Source organism: Balaenoptera ricei, chromosome 1 (assembly GCF_028023285.1).
Source record: "Balaenoptera ricei isolate mBalRic1 chromosome 1, mBalRic1.hap2, whole genome shotgun sequence".
Taxonomy (NCBI): Eukaryota; Metazoa; Chordata; class Mammalia; order Artiodactyla; family Balaenopteridae; genus Balaenoptera; species Balaenoptera ricei.
This window is the reverse complement of record NC_082639.1, coordinates 131520252-131539084: the sequence shown is the minus strand read 5'-3', so window position 1 is coordinate 131539084 and position 18833 is coordinate 131520252. Positions and strand designations below refer to the sequence as shown.

At 39.9% G+C, this 18833-nt stretch overlaps 1 protein-coding gene across 2 annotated transcripts in view; it reads left to right on the top strand.

The window, feature by feature from the left end:
* NME7 (NME/NM23 family member 7) overlaps window positions 1–18833 on the top strand; it is a 244646-nt gene that overhangs the window by 224666 nt on the left and 1147 nt on the right. The window lies entirely within an intron of this gene.

Sequence of the window (18833 nt, the reverse complement as noted above, 5' to 3'; positions counted from 1 at the left end):
AGTTGGAGGAATCAGACTCCCCAACCTCAAACTATACCACAAAGCTACAGTAATCAAGACAGTATGTCACTGGCACAAAAACAGAAATATAGATCAATGGTACAGGATAGATTTCCCAGAGATAAACCCACACACATATGGGCACCTAATTTATGACAAAGGAGGCAAGAACATACAATGGAGAAAAGACAGCCTCTTCAATAAGTGGTGCTGGGAAAACTGGACAGCTGCATGTAAAATAATGAAATTAGAACACTACCTAACACCATAGACAAAAATAAACCACAAATGGATTAAAGGCTTAAAGGTAAGACCAGACACTATAAACCTCTTAGAGGAAAACATAGGAAGAACACTCTTTGATATAAATTACAGCAAGATCTTTTTTGACACACCTCCTAGAGTAACAGAAATAAAAACAAAAATAAACAAATGGGACTTCATTAAACTTAAAAGCCTTTGAACAGCAAAGGAAACCATAAACAAGACAAAAAGACAGCCCTCAGAATGGGAGAAAATATTTGCAAATGAAACAACAGAAAAAGGATTAATCTCCAAAATATATAAACAGCTCATGGAGCTCAATATCAAAAAAACAAACCATACAGTTAAAAAATGGGAGGAAGACCTAAATAGACATTTCACCAAGGAAGACATACAGATGGCCAAGAGGCACATGAAAAGATGATCAACATAACTAATTATTAGAGAAATGCAAATCAAAACTGCAATGAGATATCACCTCACGCCAGTCAGAGTGACCATTATCAAAAAATCTAGAAACAATAAATGCTGGAAAGGGTGTGGTGAAAAGGAAACCCTCATGCACTGTTGGTGGGAATGTAAATTGATACAAACACTATGGAAAACAGTATGGAGTTTCCTTAAAAAACTAAAAATAGAGCTACCGTATGACCCAGCAATCCCACTACTGGGCATATACCCTGAGAAAACCATAATCCAAAGAGAGACATGTACCACAATGTTCATTGCAGCACTGTTTACAATAGCCAGGACATGGAAGCAACCTAAGTGTCCATCAATAGAGGAATGGATAAAGAAGATGTGGCACATATACACAATGGAATATTACTCAGCCATTTAAAAAAAATGAAATTGAGTTATTTGTAGTGAGGTGGATGGACCTAGAGTCTGTCATACAGAGTGAAGTAAGTCAGAAAGAGAAAAATAAATACCGTATGCTAACACATACTTATGGAATCTAAAAAAAAAAAAAAAAAAGAATGGTACTGATAAACCTAGTTACAGGGCAGGAATAAAGAGATAGACATAGAAAATGGACTTCAGGACATGGGGAATGAGGGTGAAGCTGGGGCAAAGTGAGAGTAGCATCAACATATATACACTACTGAGTGTAAAATAGTTGGCTGGTGGGAAGCAGCAGCATACCACAGAGAGATCAGCTTGGTGCTTTGTGATGACCTAGAGGGGTGGGATAGGGAGGATGGGAGGGAGGCTCAAGATGGAGGGGATATGGGGACATGTGTATGCGTATGGCTGATTCGCTTTATTGTGCAACAGAAACTAACACAGTATTGTGAAGCAATTATACTCCAATAAAGATCTGTTGAAAGAAAAAGAAAGAAACTAAAATCTCACATGTACATATTACCAGCTGAAAAATAAATGAGCACTTATTTAAAAAAAAACAAAAAACAAAAAACAAAAAAGTTATTTTACAATTTCCAGGCTCAAAGATTTAGTAATGCCCCGCTTTGGTGCCCAGGATCATTTGTTCATGGGAATAAGCTCTCTTTTTAAATATAATCACTGTGGCTGCCTATTTAATTAATCTTTTTTTGTTGAGTTTTAAGACATGGGGGTACACAATCAGTATCCATTAATCCTATCTACTCACTTTCTTGTATGTGTCAACAATATATGGAGCACTGAGAGGATGCAGGTGGTAATTGTAACTCTTTAAAAAATGTTACCAACACAGATAATTCAGTAAATTGTGGTTTTCACCCAACAATATAAATAAGTGAAACATTTATTCAAAGTATTTTAGTCACTGTGACTCACTGGGGAATCAGGCCATTTATGAATTACTGTTACCAAATGTGACACTCTTGGAGAAGGCTGGAAAATTTTCCATGATGCCAAGACAAATGATTCAAAAAGGTGGTATTTAATTTTACATATAATTGACATTTTTATCCCTAACCTACTCCAATGCAATATTTGCACTCTATGTTAAATGTAACTCTAATATCCTCTTTACTCGGTGGAATTGGCATTCTCACATGAATTAAAAGTGCCAGATTCTGAATAGCTCTCATTGAATGTTGACATCACAGGTGTCATTTACAAGAGTGAACAAGTCTCAAAATAGCAAAGCATTTTCCGTTTTTACTTGTACTGTAAGATGTTTTAAAACTTTCCATAAGAAAGAGGGTCCCGAGTGACAGAGTTTTATCTCTTTCTGCATTTGGTGTAGAAGTGTTATTTTCTTTCTGATGTTAATAAGTTCTGACTAATTTTCTTTCTGATGTTCGGTGTCCTTAGGTGAACCTTTTACCTACCAGGCTCAGGCATGGACTTAGGCAGATCCCAAATGACCATCACAACCTGAGCTCCCAAAGTGGCAAGGCCTGTCTCCATCCTGTCTTTGTTTCCCCCCTCTCTCCTTCTGCTATGTTCCTTTCCACTCTCTTTGTAACCTGTGATGTATTCACTTGCCTCATGTACCTTAATCATTTTCAGAGTAGCTAGATTAGTTTACTATGTCTGCTATAACAAAGTGCCACAGACTGGCTGGCTTAAACAACATAACTTTATTTCCTCACATTTCTGGAGGCTAGAAGTCTGAGATGAAGGTGTCGGCAGTCTTGGTTTCTTCTGAGGCCTTCGTTCCTTGGTTGGTAGATGGCTGTCTTCTCCCTGTTTTCACATAGTCTTTCTTCTGTGTGTGTTTGTGTCCTCATCTCTTCTTCTTATAAGAATGCCAGTCATATTGGATTAGGATCCACCCTAACAACCCCAGGTTAATTTAATCACCAGTTTAAAGATCCTTCTTCAAATACAGTCACATTCTGAGACAATTGGGGCACATATGAATGTGGTGGGGGGGGAACACAGTCCTGCCCATAACAGTAGCCCAAGATGGATATCGTAATACTTGTCAGTTAGAGGCAGGATTCAATTCTTCACATCCTATTGACCTCCTTGGGTGATCAGAGGAAGTGTGGTGGGAGGAAGATAATCCAGCATCAGAGGCATGCCCCAAGACTTAGGCCTTCCATTCAGCCAAGTTCTTGTCATGACGCCTCCATAAGGGCAACAAAATAAGATTTGCTGGTACAGTTATGTACCAACACTGTGCTAGGCATTTTACATACGCTTATCTAACTGAATCCTTAAAATAGTCCTAAAAGTTAGGAGCTGCCAGTATTCTCATTTGGGAGCTGAGGAAACCAAGGTTCGGCGATACTAAATGATTTGCTCAAGATCCCACAGCAAGTAAACAAAAATGCTGGGATTCAAATCCAGATCTACATCTGACTCCAACAGTGATGATTTTTCCATAGCACCTGTTTGCTTCTCTCTGTAGAAAACAAATGTGTTGATTGATCACTTGTTACAGGTAATCCCCAAATTACCCTATTCTGAAGATCTAGTTTTTCACTTCGTGTTCCTCTTGGCCAAGTCAAGACAAGGTCAGTAAACTTTTTTCAGGAAAAAAAAAATTTTTTTTCTTTTTTTTACTAACTCCAGGTGGAACTCCGTATGGTTAGAATATTCACTGCAATGATTCCCAGAAAAGAAACACTATTAATATATTCTTTTTAATCATTTTAAAGTATTTTGATTTCTATATTGCTGTGTTATAAACTACCCCAAAACCTAGTGGCTTGAAAAAATAATCATTTTCTCTCTCACACTTCTGTGGTTTACTGGGTTCTGTTGGGTGGTTTATTTGTTCTCTGTGATGCTGGCTGGGACTGCAGTCACCTAGGGATTCAAATGGGCTAGAATGTTCAAGAAAGCTCCTTCACATCTCTGACATTTTGGAGGAGAACCACAAGAGAGCTTAGGTCAGACAGCTGAGCGTCCCTTTCTCTCCATGTCAGCTCAGAGCTGCTTCTTCACATGGTCATGTCTCCAGCAGAGACTCCTTACGTGGCAGCTTAGGGCTGCCAAAAGCAGAAGCTGCTAGGCCTTCTTAAATCTTAGGTCAAGAACTGGCGTAACATCCCTTCCCTCACATTCTCTTGGTTAAAGTGAATCCCAGGCCCATATTCAGTGTAGGGGGGATACCCAAGGCCACAAACACTGGACAATGTGACTCATAAAGATCATCCTTAGAGACTAGCTGCCCAAAAGTGTGCTAAAGAAGAGAAATGCGGGAAAGAAGGCACTAACTGCATATTAAATATTGAGTGATTTAGCAATACAGAACTAAATGGAGAAATAGTTTTGAAACACTTAAGCCTTTTTTCCAAAAGCAAGGAGTGTTTTTTGGATTATAGTATATCAGTGAAAAGAACTTATACAAAGGCAGCATATTTAATCTTTGTAGAAAACAAGTAAGACCTCTTCCTTAGATCACTGCTGTGATGAGAACCTGCAAAATCTTGAGTATCAATTAAGAAATTTAACATCAGTTTCACTAGTACCAAATTCTCAGTCCTTGCTCTCTCTAAGCTACAGTTGTTATGGCTTTATGCAGTGACCAAAGTTGGAGTGGGTTTTTGGCTCCTTCTCTGAGTCAGAAATTTTTCTTGAAGAAAGGAAAGAAGGAAAAAAAGGAGGGAGGGAGGAAATCACATGAAAAAACAAAGCAAAAACCTTGCACAATTCACCAGTAACAAGGTGAATTTGTATTCTATTTGGGTTCAATTAAGCATTTGTTAAGTACCAAGAAGTGTTAAATGATATAATGTACATTAAATCATTTACTCAAGTATAATCAATAATCCCTACCCTAAAAAATTAGCTTTCATGGGTTTTAAAATTATTTTTAACTAGATTTTTTGGTAAGAAATATGAATGCATCCCACATGGCAGATACAATTTGTAACAAAATATCTGCTCTTGTGTATGATCAGTATGATTTTGCTACTTATGAATATACTCATGGAAAATGATGTATGTTGCCAGCTAGAGATATGTGTGCTATTTAGACATAGCATGCTTTAGATGAGGGTCAGCAAACTATGGCCCACTAGCCAAATCTGGCCCTCTGCCTGGTTTTTTAAATAAAGTTTTATTAGAACACAGCCACACTTTATTTACATAATGTCTATGACTGCTCTGCAGCTACATCAGCAAAATTGAGTAGTTGCGCCAGAGATTGTATGGCCCACAATGCCTAAAATATTTACTACTCTGTCCCTTAACAGAAAAAGTTTGGTGACCCCTGATTTAGATGATTAGTTTGACCTTTATCAGTTTTTTTTTAAGTTCCACAAGGGTTTTTCCTTGTTTTCTGTTGGTTGGTTGGTTGATGGCTTAAAGTAGAGATTCTAAGGTCACAAAGTGGAAAGTGGGATGGGAGGAAGAGGGTACAGGAAGAGCATTTGGGCAGAGGAAATTGCATGCCTAGCTTCCCAGATATATGCCAGAAGATGGAGTATCCAGGTAATTATTTGAAATGAGTGTGGCTAGAGTTTAAAATCTGAAGGGAAAAGTGGTTATAGTAGAATTTGGAATAGTAGACTAGGTCCAGGTTGTGATGGGTTGTGTTTTGTTTTTTAAATAAGGAGCAATGGAAGAACACTCTAGTGGCAGTAGAGAGAATGGGTTGGAGGAAGATCAAAAGTAGAATAGCTAGAAAACTGGGACCTCCTACCTCTAAATGAATTTTGTCATAAGCATCTCTAGTTTTACATGTTCAAAATGTATTCTAACTAGAAATGTTAAACATCAGCATTTTCTGCTATTATTCATCTTTAGGAGATGGAAAGTGTGTAAGAAAGAGAAAGCAATATAATTGAGAGGATTGTACAAAATTCTTTTGGGACTCAGTGCTTAATTTCTGTGATTCTGATTTTCCAAGCAATTCAATTAATTTTTAGTTGGCCTAACCATAAAAACTAGTATCGCAAAAGTTCCCTCAAATTTACTGTTGTTATGACTGAGTCAAAGCGCAGTGGTGATCAGAAACTGCTTGGAAAGGGCCTCTGAAAAATCTTCTCAGGAAATATCATAGGCAGTTTTGGAGTGGTTTGCTTTTGGTTTTGTTTTGGTTTTTCCTAAATCAACCCAAGTGTATCCCGCTGAAGGTAGATCATTTCCACTTGGGTTAGGGGAGTTATGGGTCCCAGGGAGTAGGCATGGTGCCTGCACTAAAGAAAACAACCACTGAAGTTGGCACTAAATTGCTCCTTTGGTATGATTTCATCTGAAAGGGTAGGGATTTAGTAAATCAATGAAGATCTCATCCCAGACTCTTACAAGGTGAGGATGACATCCGGCTAAAATGCTCAGGCTGAGGAAGTGTAAGGGAATTGACAGACACAGGGCAGGTAGTTCTAAATCCTCACATAGGGAAGATTTTCTTCTGGAAAATCTATTTGATCTAACTTTACTCTTTTTAAGCATGGATTCTGTATGTTTTAGGAATCTTTATTGGAGATGCCTAGATTAGAGATGTGTGTATTTGGCATAAAGGAGAATAGCATCCATGACCCCAGAATCTCAACTGAGCTACTTGCTGTTTTACTTCACTTAGTAGGGTAATAGAAATCACAACACAAACAGTTAAAATTAGATTGCCAGGGCTTCCCTGGTGGCGCAGTGGTTAAGAATCCACCTGCCAATGCAGGAGACGTGGGTTTGAGCCTTGGTCCAGGAAGATCCCACATGCCACGGAGCAACTAAGCCCGTGCGCCACAACTACTGAGCCCGCGTGCCACAAATACTGAAGCCCGTGCACCTAGAACCCATGCTGCACAACAAGAGAAGCCTCCACAATGAGAAGCCCGCGCACCGCAACGAAGAGTAGCCCCTGCTCGCTGCAACTAGAGAAAAGCCTGCACGCGGCAACGAAGACCCAATGCAGCCAAAAATAAATAAATAAATTAATTAATTAAAAAAATTAGATTGCCAGGGCTCAAATCCTAACTCTGCTTCTTAGCTAGCTATGGGGCCTAAACCTCAGTTTCCTGAACTGTCATACAGAGATAACCGTCATAGATCAGTAAGTATTAAATGAGATAATGCAAAGCATTTACAACAGTGCTGTTGTTATGATCATAATTATTGTAGTTATTACTGTTATTTATCTCCGTTAAGAATTTGGCTGCTAGGAACAGAAGTGCCAAAAATAGAACAAATTAGAGGTTTTCTTACTGTGAAACAAGAAGTGAGGAGGCAGGCCATGATAGGCTTTGGTTTAGCCGCTCAACAATTCAGGTCCAAGATCTCTGCAGTAATCTTGGCCTTTCCCTTGTGATTGCCCCTTAGTTCCAAGGTGGCTACTCTGTCTCTAGCATCATGTGCTCATTCCAGGCAGAAAGAACTGAAGGGCAGAGGGCAACAGGATACTACCAGCTGAGTGTACCTGCTTTTAAGGAGCTTTCCTATAAGCACTACCCAACAACTTTTGCGTATGTGACATTAGTCAGAAATGTCCTTTCTTTGTCCCTGGGCATCAGGAAAGGAAGAGTGACTGGAGCTAAAAGCATGCTGGTTTTAGGGGGCTGTAACGCTGGGCTTTATGAAAGCCAAGCCAAGAAGGTTTGACGTAATACAGTGGGAAACAGGGAGCCAGCGGAGGTTTTGAGCTGGGGAAGGTGTGTGAGGTTCAGCGGTTGCTTTGGGCAATGACAGTGGTGGTGGCTGGAGCACAGGTGGAGATGGGAGCCTCCCTGTCTTCTTAGAATTAGCTGGCAACTCATCTCTTTCTTCTCGTGCAGCTGTCTCCCGGGCTGTTATCTCCCTACGAGGAGCACGGGCCATCTCAGCTCAGGGCCATTGTCTCGATTCATCTTTCCCAGGAACTGTGCAACAAGCTCTTTAAATACATAATAAGAAGCTTGAAATTTCACTGGAATATATTTAGCCCAGAATAACTTTTTTGGTAGTACTAGTGAGGAAAGTTTTATAGAAAAATATGGCAATTGCCTTTTATAACATTGTTATCAAAGATTAAAAATATTCCTTCCACATCTCCAATTTGCCCTTCAAAAGATATTATTAACATATGATTCTAGCCATTTTGACCCTTTGAATCTTTGGATGTAAGGAGGTCTTTTTTTCTTTAATCTTAAATTATCTCAACATTTGCCCTCTCCAATTCTTTCTGGGTTTAGTGGAAAAGTCCATCCCAACTGTTCCCCTAATTAGCTAATTATATATTCTGATTCTATATTCTATCTGCTTTGATCTGATTTAAGAGCTTTTTAAACTTTTCTAACATGTCTTTATAAAAGTGATGCCATATCTTCTAAATAACTTTAGTTGCTATTTTCTAATTTAATCATTTTCCTCTTGGAGCTTTTCAAACTGAAATGTGTGTGAAGTATAGCAACAAGAACTTCCCAAGAAACAAACACCTGTGGGTATTTTGGTTTTGTTTTTTTAAGGGCACTGTACTTCCTTGGTTTTTAATTTCCAGTATCCTTTATGAGGTCAGTCTGAAAAGATGGCCTCCCAGACAGCATTTGCCCCTTGGGCCCAAGTCTTTAGGGGACCATCAGGACACACTCCAAGATCCCTTTCCCGAGTCACCGTTTATTGTTATAGAACTCACTCTGTGAGGCTACTTTGATTTCTTTCTCATGAATACCCAAGATGAGCCAGTTGAAGTTCAGTCTCCTTTTTTTGCCCATGTTCCCCATTTCATCGTGTGAGGCCTTACCCATCTCTTGGGCACATTATTCATGTTGAGAGCCTCCAGTGTACTAGGAAAAGCCAAGTTCACTGGGAGATTTCATTCTCTCCTTCAGATCACTTATGACAGTCTCAGATGGGCTTGGCTCCAGCCCCGATTTCTAGGGCACCTACTTTTACCAGCTATCTAGGGCAGTGGTTTGCAACCCCCGTGAACATCAGAAGTATCTGTGGATCTATTTGAAGTGCGTATATCCTGGACCTTCCCAAGACCTAATGAATCATACTCTCTGGGAATGGGGTCCAAGCATCCATTTGCTGTTTTTTAAAGATCTAAAGGGTGATGCTGATCTACAGCCAGATGGAGAATCACTCCTTCTCCAATTGATCATCATATTTACATTTCCTTTTCTTAATTGAAGGCATTTTTTAAGTTTTAAGGACAGAATATGTTCCCTATCAAAACCTTTTTTTCTCTACGGGGGTCAGCAAAAATGAATTTCGAACATGAAATGAGAAGTTCACCTGAGTTTTCTCCCCTTCTTGACTGATATTCCCAGGTGAGCCTCTTAGCTTCACTGTAAACTGACTTGTAGCAAAGCCCATCCTGAGCTGTAAATTTATAAATCCACTCATCAACTTATATACACATTCATCCCAATGAGGTAGATCTTATTGTTCTCAATTTTTAGATTTAGGAATGAAACAGGAGGGAAGGGGGCAGGGCACAACCTTTAGAAGAATGACATAGCCCAAGGAAACGACATAAACTGATTAGAACCAAATAGGTCCAAGATGGCAGATGAGTCAATGACTTCCACTAGACCTTGACCCTCAGTATACTCTCATTGTAACACATCAGCAGATCCAAGGCTGACCATTAAGGTCAAAAAGTGGGTGGTGGCCCAATTTCTGGAAATCCCCACCCCTTCCCCAAAATAGCTGGAACACTCCTCCCACTCATTAGCCTATGAAATTACCCACCCCTCTAAAAACTGACAACCCCATACCCTGGTGCCTTTCTCACCTTCTGAGATGGCCCACACTCTGTGCAGTGTGTTTCTCTCTAAATGAATCCACTTCTTACCTATCACTTTGTCTCCCACTGAATTCTTTCTGTGATGAGACATCAAGAACCTGAGCTTCATTAAGTCCTGAGACCAGGTGTGTGATCTCAGTTAAAAGACTGTGGGTTCAAGTCCCAATCTGAGGTCCACGGTTTCAGGAACAGCCTGAGAGAGTTTACATGACTTGCCTAACAGCACGAGGAAATAGTGACTAGAATCAAAGTTCTTCCAAGTCCAAATTCAGTACTCTTTCACTATACTAGGCTGTTTTTTCTACTGATTAATATTTTTATCATTTTATTTTGAAATAATTTTAGACTTATTTTTAAAAATTGCAAAAAAATAATAATTCAAGGAACTTCTCTAAACCCTTTACCCACATTCCCCAAATGTTAACATTTTACCATGTTAATCATTCTGTCTCTTTTCTCTCCTTGTGTACGTGGGCATTAATTTATTTATTACATATATGTATATACGTATATGTATTTGACAGTAAATTACAGTTATGATTCCCTTTTATCTCTCAATACTTCAGTGTGTATTTCCTAAAACACAGATATTCTCTTCCTTCCCCACAGAATAATGATTAGAAATCAGGAAATTAATACAGCACTATACTATGTACAGACATTCAAATCTTACCAGTTTCACTCACAGATGTCTTTTGTAGCACAAGAAAAAAAAGTTTCTGCTCTAGGATCCATTCAGGGATTACATGTTGTGTTTGGTTCTGTGTCTCTTTACTGTCTTTGTTTGCAAAGGTCCTCAGCCTGCCTTTGTCATTCATGGCCTGGTTAATTATGTAAGCTGTCCCCTAATAAGCCAGAATTGCCCTGGCAGTTTTGGCTCTCAGAGCAGGATGGAATTGCTCAGAAACCCATGGGTTCACTGACATACAGCAGGACAGACCACAGCATTGTGAGGATATGGGAGAACCGATAATGATAATGATTTTGTAATATTTACTAGATGCTGAGCACTGTTTTAAATGCTTTCCATATGTTAACTCATTTAATCTTTACAACAACCTTATGTAATTGGTATTATTATATTAGAGATGTGCAATATGAGAAACCAAGAAGTTATGACTTCCTCAAGATCAGCCAGCCAGGAAATGGCAAGGCCAGGAGTCAAACCCATCCCCACCGCAGCCAGGCTCCATCTTTACCTTGAGCTCTTAACCAGCGTGAGCAAAGCCTGGGGCACTAAACTGAATCACGTGTCCTCAGGCAAGCTGCTAGCTCTAACAACCTCAGTCTCATCAACTGAAAAATGGGACTAATACATCTGTTTCAGTTGTAAGGATTACACAAGATAATGTATGAAAGCATTTGATATGTAACAAGGACTCCACTTTTTAAGAGTAAGTAAAATTTTAAATGTAAACATTGCAAAATTATCCGTGGCTCTCATATGGTGACCCTCAGAGAGTACTTTTTTTTTTTTTTTTAACTTTTTTTATTGCAGTATAACAGAAATACATGCAGTTTGGGAGAAGAAAAATTGCTCATTTGTAATTTTTGTTAAATTAATGATGTAAATACTCTCTTAATGGTTAATTTTAAGCTACCAACAGTTTGACACTTGACTCACAAATTCCTGTTTAACAATTGGCCCTCATGAACTAGGGTGAACCAGCTTTAGCACAACACTACAACATGTATACAGAAAAATGTACAGATCATTAGTTTATAGCTCATTGTATATTGGCAAAGTGAACACACCTACCACCCTGGTCAGTAAATATAATTATACCTTTCTTTCTTCCTTAAAGGTGACCACTGTCACCTTTTTTAATCATTGAGGGTAGGGAGAAGGGAACAGAAGTTCCCAATTGATACTTTTAGATTTTTTGAGGGACTGGGGAGGGACTAGCTACAACAAAAACCACCTTCAGGGCAGAAGAGGCCAGACAAGAATGAGTCACAAAACACAATTTTAGAATGAATTTCTAGAAAGGACTCCTGCATCTTTAGATATATTAGAAAAAATGGTATATATTTCCTATAGAGAGAAAGGACAGCACTACTCTATTCTGGGCTGAGGTGTAATTTCCTTCTAGCTTTAAAAAGACAATTGTTCTCATTAGTGGGTGGCAGCAGAAGAATCCAGAGGTCTTTATAAGAAAACTCAGAATATTGGGTTTACAGAATTACTGAAATGTCTAGTCATTTCAATGTGAAATTTTCATTTTGTCTTAAAAGACTTCAGGTGTATAGCAAAGTGAATCAGTTATACATATACTTATATCCATTCTTTTTTAGATTCTTTTCCCATATAGGTTATTCCAGAATATTGAGTAGAGTTCCCTGTGCTATACAGGAGGTCCTTATTAGTTATGTTTTTATTTTTTTAATTTTTTCAGTTAATTTTTATTGGAGTATAGTTGATTTATAATGTTAGTTTCAGGTGTACAGCAAAGTGAATCAATTATACATATACATATATCCACTCATTTTTAGATTGTTTTCCCATATGGGTAATTACAGGGTATTGAATAGAGTTCCCTGTGCTATACAGTCGGTCCTTATTAGTTATCTATTTTATATACACCTGAAACTAACACAACATTGTAAATCAACTATACTCCAATTTAAAAAAACAAAAAAGACCTCAAATATGGCCTCTGAACCCATGGAGAAGATAAACATATATGAAGGAGATAACTCTTATGACAACAGTAGGTTCAACTTTATTATTAATATTTTGTAGCCTATAAATAGATTTGAGGGGGTACCTCTGCAGCCCAAGGACTTTCTGGGCTCTGTAGCTGAGAGAATAAGCAGGAACAGATTTTTCATCTCTTTTTTTTTTTTTATCAAGGCGAGGATGTTTCCTCTGAGACCTTCTGTCCGGAGAACAGAGGTCCTTTACCCACCACCTTTTTCCTCACAGCTGTTTACTTCTGAACTCCATTATCTGGAGAACTGAAAACAAGTGGTGACTTGTAGGGGGAAGACAAAGAGGGAGACAGGGAGCGTGGGAAGAGTTCAGAAAGGATTCAGGCTCACATATTAAGGCCTGCTGGTAGCCGCCTCCAACCATCCCCACAGCAGAGGCCCTCTCCCCCTCACCCCTGCCCCGAGGCTTCGGCCTGCCCTCCTGGGCCTCTCTTTCTCTCCTAGCAAGTCTGCCGGCTCTCGCCTTCCATCGCCAGCCTCACCGTGCACCTTCCACAACCCGCCACCTCTCACCATGGATCTGTTCATTGCTTATTTTACAAGCAGCCTTTTCAACCACATTTTCCACTCAACCAATAGGAAAACCAGGCCAAAGTAGCCCTAGCACAGAGGCCCATGGCTGTAAGCGGAACCGTTACAGAATGGAAATGTAGGGCCCCTGGTTCAAGGATTATTAAGAATTTCAAAAGAGAGACAGTGGAACACGAAACCAGGCATAGGCCCTTCTAAGCATGTGGCCCTGTGTGTCAGCACAGGTTACACGTCCATGAAGCCAGCCTTGGCTATAAGGGCCCCAAGTGAGTTGAAAGTTGTTTCCCTTCTGAATAGGCTGATGTATTTAAACATCAGTATATTATTGGAACGCTAACAAAACTGTACCTCAATCAAATTCAGAGTGACTAGATTTTATCTGAAAATCTATCTAGTAAAATGGCACAGGTACACATATTTTAGTTTGGTGCTGAACTCCACGACAGTAGGAGAGATAAATTCTGTAAATGTTCGCGCACATCTATGCTCTGATTTAAAAGGAGAAAAAAAAAAAAACGAAAACTCCACAGGCATTTTTGTTGCTCAACTAACCTTAACAACCCCTGGAAAACAGACACCTGCGCTCCACCTCCAAAGTGTCTGATCCAGCTATCTGTGGTGGAGCCCAGGCACCAGGAGCCATAAGCTACACTAGAGACTCTGATGCAAAGCCAGAGTTAATAAAATATGCAAGGAGAGTTCATGCTTGCTCCATATACTAGAAGTTCCTCTGGGGGAGTGGTGCACAGGGAATCACTAGCATTGAGACCCGTTTTGGTTACGCACTGTACTCAGGGCAAAGACGAGACATTCTCTGGAAGCTTTCCTTGAGTCTACACTTGAAGCAATTACAGAAAATTTACATTTATTTGAATTACATTCTTACAGAATTGGCAATAATTTATATACGGTCATCAGCAAATGCAGGGACTACTCCATGGGAGGTCACAGTGCCACTGTGGCTTAGAGTTGGAAGATACAGATTCAAGTTCCAGCCTTGCCAACTGAGCAAGTTCCTCAGCTTACTATATAGGGAAGTCATGGACCTCTGAGTCTCAGGATCCTGCTCTGTATGGGGATAAGGGGACCAGCCTCACAGAGCTGGTGTGAAGGAGATGGTTTATATATGAAATTAGACTGTACACTGTGAAGTAGTTAATAAACCTAAGCTGTTGTTCTTATTTAACAGTGATAAAGACAGAACAAATCCTGAAGTTAATCTTATTAAAGTATCATTGCCCATTGGCATAGCAATTGTATATTCAGCTAAAATTTGCTCCTCCTTCCTCTATGTCACTTCCAACCCATCCTAAGGACTCAAATGTTAACCACTTTATGAAACATTTTGTGTTCCCACTGGCAGTTAATTATTCCCACTTATACCTTAGCACACTATAGTGATTCTATGTGATTACATGGGTTTTCCTCTTTTCAGTCTATAAGCTTTCTGAGGACCAGGTCTCACCCATCACTGAATTATCATGAATGGGATGTGCTCAATATGTTGAATGAATGATTGACAGAGGAGGGAAAGGATGAATTAAGTATAGGTGAGAGTAGTTTAGGGCATTTAAGACATTTAGAAGCGTGAAGGCAAAAATTTCATAAGAACAGGGATCTTGTATGCCTGAACCCTTCCCTCCCCCACTTCATAGTCGGTGCTGGGCACATAGTAGGTAGCTTGGAAGAAATTTGCAAATCAAAGAAAAGGAGAAAGGCCAGCTCTAGGCACAGGTTTCCGTCAGCATGGACTTCTCATGCCATGTTTCACTTTTGGTAGTACAATCCCAAAGTGTCTGTTAACCTTATTCTATTCCCTTGGCCCCCAGAGGTTCCGGTGCTGAATCATCAGCACCTCCCCAATGCCAGATCCTCACCCACTAGTCATTTTAGAACCCCTGTTCCTATGTAAAGGGATCGATCCTATATCCCATTGCTATAGGACTGTTCCATGCTCCTCCAGTACTCGCTGATTTAGTGACCATAAGTCCCTGTAACAAGTTATGGGCACTAAAGGGCCACCTTACAGAGGAATGAAATATTTGATCCCTGAAGCACTTAAACCAAAGGATCCGTCTAATCCTGAGTATATCAGACATTGTGGATAACTAAATAGGTGGGTTTCAAATCACTCAGTGCCTCCTCCTACCTGGCCTGTATGGGGCCAGCACTAGAGGAAGAAGATGAGCATTTCCTTGGAAAAGGTAGTGCTTTACAGACTGCTTGTAAGGGTGCCGATTTTATGAAATCCCAGTTTTTTAAAGGTTTTGTGGTAAAGCAAGCTGGAGATAGTAAGTCACAGTTTTATTACAATGTGGGCCTTTTCTTAGGGTGTGGGATTCATTTGTGGCTAAAAAAAATAGCTGGGTTCTGTAGTCAATAAAAATCAGTACCTTCATGCGGTACTTAATCTCTCAGAACAGACCAATGCTGACAGTCTCTGGGAGGAAAACAGAGAATTAAAATAGGAACCAAGATATCTGCCTTGGGTCCGATCTCTTTGTTTCACACTGGGTAGGCTATGGTTGCTGCTGATTGCAGGCTTCAGTTGGGAGAATAACAGGTTTCTCTCTCTATTTCCTGTTCATCTTTTCCAGTGCAGAGCCTAGAAGATGGCGGATAATATGTCTGGCTAATGCTAGTTTCCTCTTGAAGAAGAAAAGGACAGAGTCACATTTTCTCTGAATTTGAAACCCAGATCACTTTATTCACTTGATTACAGCTGTTCTTAAATGCTCCTTGGATAGTGTCCCTCTGTATTATGTTTCCCTCTGTCCTTAGTCATGGATTTTCGAAGTAACCCCACTTAGTTCTCCTCCATGGGCCAAATATATACTGATATTGAAGTGTTACTAATCCTTTAAAATGCCAGGAGTTTGAGCTTTCATTGGACTTTGAAAGATTTTAATAACTAGATTTTCATCTCTGATCACTGATAATGTTTTTAATTTGGAGTTGGAGCAGTTCCCTCTGGTAATAAATGCAGCTTGAGCAGACAGGGCGTGCTATTGTTCTAAAACAGAGCTCAGATCAGATTTTGCCCAAACAGGTACAGGACCGAAAACCTTGGCTTCCATTAATGCTGTATTTTGGGGCAAAGTTTCCTACAGTCTAGTTGGCCTTTACTACCTTCATGAGTTTTACCATATCTGAGTACCACCTGAAATTGTATTTATTATTTTTCTTTAAATTCATTCACTGTGATACTTGAATACATCTATTTTCCATCATGGAAATATTTATTTGCCATAAGTGGGAAATTAGTATTACTTGTCCTTAATTGAAGGTAATAAATACAATGAAAAGTTATTAAATTCTAGCTAGATACTATTGCTTGCAAAAGGTTCTGAGCCCCAGGCCTATCTCCCTTTATTTGAAAGGGTAGTAACCTGGGTTGAAGCCATACTAGCACCACATTGAAGCTCTCCTTCAGGGAATGTGATGGATTGAAGAAAAAAAAAAAAAGGAAAGAGGATCCTTTTTCCTCTATTCCCTAACTATTCCAATGCTTTTGATTCCAAGCGGTACGTAGCCAACGTGTGAGAAACACTGCCTTTGAAAAACTCATTCCTTTTATACTCTGTGTGAGGAATTCAATATTTGATTGACTGGACTTGTATGAAAACCCCTTTTCAGGATATAAGAACACCCCAAAAGTGGATGGCACTGTTCCTACACCCAAGAAATGTGTCATCTAATAATACGAGGAGAGCAAATCATGATAAATGTGTAGCAGCAAGAGTTCCAGAAATATGCAGGTACTTCATACTAGAATGTGAGCGGCAGAGGGTCACTCGTGGGTCTTTCCGGGGCAGTTAGAAGAGTACTTAGCAGACCAGGCAGGCAACGAATACCTACGGAGTCAAAGAACACTAAACACTTCTCCAGTCTCCTAGTGGAGATATAAGCACTCTCACGGGCAGGGAACAGGTTGGCACCATCTGGAAAGGCTACAGGGAAGCAAGATTTGGACAGAATCTTTTTTTTTTTTTTTTTTTTTCCTACTTTTTAATTTTTTTATTTATTTATATATTTTTGGCTGTGCTGGGTCTTCGGTTCGTGCGAGGGCTTTCTCTAGTTGCGGCAAGTGGGGGCCACTCTACATCGCGGTGCGGGGACCGCTCTTCATCGCGGTGCGCGGGCCTCTCACCATCGCGGCCCCTCCCGTTGCGGGGCACAGGCTCCAGACGCGCAGGCTCAGTAGTTGTGGCTCACGGGCCTAGTTGCTCCGCGGCATGTGGGATCCTCCCAGACCAGGGCTCGAACCCGTGTCCCCTGCATTGGCAGGCAGATTCTCAACCACTGCGCCACCAGGGAAGCCCCTGGACAGAATCTTGAAGGAAGGAATAGGCAGAGAGCACACACATACACACACAGGTGCACGTGCACACGCATATATGCACATACACACAATGTCTTAGAACAGAAGGTGCAAGGTTCACATGAAAGCAGGGGGTTAAGCGTGTCTGACCGAGGTTGTGACCTGAGAACAGTCTCAGAAATACAAACGACCTTCCAATTTGAATAAATACTTCCCTTTCCTCAGACGTAAAGCCATTCCCCACTTCTTGTTCATAAACATCACCTGTTTAAGTCTCAGGTACACTCTGCAGAAAGTGTCAGTGTTTCAGCAAAACAAACCATCTTCTGTTAAAGGAACAATACCTTCTATTTCAGTGTACGTGGAGGTTGCTTTTTGAGAAACCCAGCTTTAGGTAGATACGTTGTCCGTTTACGGATTTTTGCCGTATTTCCTCAGTTGTTAAGGAGGGCTCCTAAAATCTTTGCAGCTAAGCAGTTGTGCCATTTCTCACAGTTCCCTTTGCTGTTTTTTGTTAAATGGAGTCATTGTTTCTCTGATATTAATTTGCCATCACACGATTTGCTGCTCTAGAGATAGCAAAGTCTCAGGTAGTATTTTTAAAGAATAAACAAGAGGAGCAGATTGGCAGGGTAATAAATGTGGGGCAATAAGGTGGGAATTTAAGCTGTTACTATTTCTGAACAAGTTGTGCTGTCACAGAAATGGCCATGGGCCTCTGGGTCCGTTTCTGTAAGAGGAGAGCCCAACTGAGGAGGCATTTCAGCATTTCAGGTCCCAAAGGATTTCTGGGGACCAGACTGAAGGCAGGAAGGATTGATGTAAGCTTTGGCTGCACAGGCTTTGTGAAAGGTTTCCATTTTCTGAAATGTGATGGTGCCAAGATTTTAGTTTGGGTATTTCCCATGTGGGTTAAGGGATACTAAATCTTCAGCTCCGTTATACCTGGAGAATGTTTTTCAGAAAGCTCATTATCATCTCCTTTCACTCTAAGGCTAATTTTTAAATATATGGCTAAATATGGACTTAGGCCAAACCACGAACCAAAAAGCAAGGTGTAAACCTTCTTAATTTACTGAACCTCAAACCTAACCTTTTTTTCTTTTTTTTTTTTGGCACACTCTAATTTTTTCAGTTATACATATATATATATATACACTTTAATTTTCATATTCTTTTCCATTATGGTTTATCACAGGATATTGAATATAGTTCCCTCTACTATACAGTAGGACCTTGTTGTTTATCCATTCTATATGTAATAGTTTGCATCTGTTAATCCCAAACTCCCAATCCATCCCTCCCCCACCCTGCCACCCCTTGGCAACCACAAGTCTGTTCTCTATGTCTGTGAGTCTGTTTCTGTTTTGTAGGTAAGTTCATTTATGTCCTATTTTCGATTCTACATATGTGATATGATATTTGTCTTTG